The following is a 2,451-nucleotide window of genomic DNA, read 5'->3' on the forward strand; positions in this document are numbered from 1 at the left end:
GATAGTATGCTTATGCACCCAGTTCTATTTCTTTCTCTCTCTCTTATTTTTTTTTCAAATCAGCCATGTTCCATTGACTTCATGTAATGGAAGATGAAAATTTAAGATCTCTACCACACACACACACAATCACATCTCTCATCATATATCACATATCAAACAAAAATATTGCTCACAGCTAATCCTGTGTTTTATAATAATTGCAAATATTTTCTTGTGTACATTTGCTTGTCCTAAAAACAGAAATAACCCTTAATCCCTTTCTTCTATGTCAGTATTATTAACTAATGGTACATTATGTATAATTTACACTAACCTATGCACAGATATTATTGCATATGAATAACAGGTGTAGATTTTTGAAGTCAAAATCAAGGGGTGGGTTAAGTATTTAGTGAATTTGTAGAGAAGAGTAAATATTTCTTTTGGGCAAGCCCTACACTTGATTTGGGAAGCAGAACTCTTGCCACTTATTAGCTGTATATGCCGGGGTATGGACTTCTCAGGCCTCTGATACCTCATCTGTAAAATAGATTGGTGTATATCTTCTAAAGTTCTTTGATCTAATTCTAATATAAAAATATAATACATATAAGATTATAGTGTATTTTATTATGTTATTTGATATACTAGCAACACATTTAAATTTGTTAGTAGGGAAACTCATAGGCCCATATGGATTCTTAGTGCCTAATTCTCCATAGGGAAAATATGGTCTTTCCTGTGAGTTGGACTCTCCATGAAGTGGATGCTTTATGTTACTTTCTAAAAGCCTAGAACAGTGCTACCAAACGTGCATCCAATGATTTACCTGGAGTCACTGTTAAAATGCAGTAGATCTAAAGAAAGGCCTGAAATGCTGCTTTTCTAACAACTTTCCATGACCCTCACTTAGAGCAGCACTTAGCTGGACACATGTAGGGAGCACACCTGCAGTACTGCCTCCAAGAGGAAGCCACATATTCTCTGACACATGGCTTGAGTCACCCATAAGGATTTTGACTCAAGATTTTGAGAAATCACCTATCTATGCCATTCCTGTAGATTGAATTGAGTATGTGTAAACATTCTCTCTCAATACAATGCGAACCATTCTATTTATAGGTTCTTAATAAGACTTCAATCCATCAAAAAGGGAAAATGTTAAGTAATAAGTTAGGTGCTGTATTTAAGTCCCCTATGATACCTACTTATTGTCACCTTATTGAGAATTTTACTTTTTATCTAAACAATGGATTTATCTCACAATGATGTGAATTTGTAGTTAGTGAAATGTGTCTAAATTACTTGCAAAACATTTATAACTAAAGTTATTACTTGTTCTTACTAAAAAAATGCAATAATTTAATTATCCTTTAAGTCCTATCCCAAAAAATATAAAAAATTAGAGAAACATATTTAACATTAACACTTGATCATAAACTCTGACTGCAAAGCTTGCTATATCTGGAAAAATACCTAAGAAACATATTTTCATATAAATGATCTCATCCCAAGTAAATGACCTCAAAAACAAAAATAAATAATCAAACCAAAATAATCCAGGTCATTTTTAGATGACACTTGAGCCTGCTGGAATATAGCTTGCCTTGAACAATTCTACGCCACATCACTCCATCAGAAAGCACTGGGTTGAATCAGTAACATATCTTTTTCTATAGTTTATCAGGAAAACACATGAAATGCAGCACTTTTTTTAAAATTCAACACACCTAGTTCTAAGACCACATCCATGAATCATTGTCTTTGACCTCTGCAACCTCATTTTACTACACCAGAGGGGAAAGCAGGCCTACACTATTTCCTCAAGAAAACCAAAGTCAATTTCTTTTTGAACTCTCCTTCTAAGGTACCAAGGAGAAGTAATCATCTTCTTACAAATCTTCCCACCACCTTCCTTTTAATGCTCATTCGAGACCTGCACAAGCTCCCATTTGACCCCTCTCCTCATACGGAATTGAATGGGCAGTCTGACTTTCAAACAGTGGCCCTGATTACATTGACCAAAGATGTGACCTTCCCAGGAAAAAAGTGACAGCAAACAGCCTCCGTCATTTTTTAAAGTTTCTTCTCTTCGAGAAAGAGAATGCAATGTGCTTCTATATTTATTAATTTATTTAACAGACACACAATAAGTGCATGCCATATGTAGACACTGGGCCAATCTGAAGAGAAAAGAATGAGGAAGAGACACAATTTCTGACCCCTCCTGAACTTCTGGTCTCACAGTTCAGTAGTGGCCAAACTCAGACTCCAGTGTGAGTCCTCAAATGCTTGGCCTTTAAATTTATTGTCCCCCAACACCAAAATATTTTTTAATATATTGAGTCTCAGTAAATGTGACAGCCAGAATGAACTGTGGATCCTTATAAAGGAACCGCCTTTCCCTGCAAAGAATCAGAATTTTTCATCAGGGGCTAGATTCTGGCTTCTGTCCTTTTAAATATCTGA

This window comes from Myotis lucifugus, unplaced genomic scaffold, assembly GCF_000147115.1.
Source record: "Myotis lucifugus unplaced genomic scaffold, Myoluc2.0 scaffold_163, whole genome shotgun sequence".
Taxonomy (NCBI): domain Eukaryota; kingdom Metazoa; phylum Chordata; class Mammalia; order Chiroptera; family Vespertilionidae; genus Myotis; species Myotis lucifugus.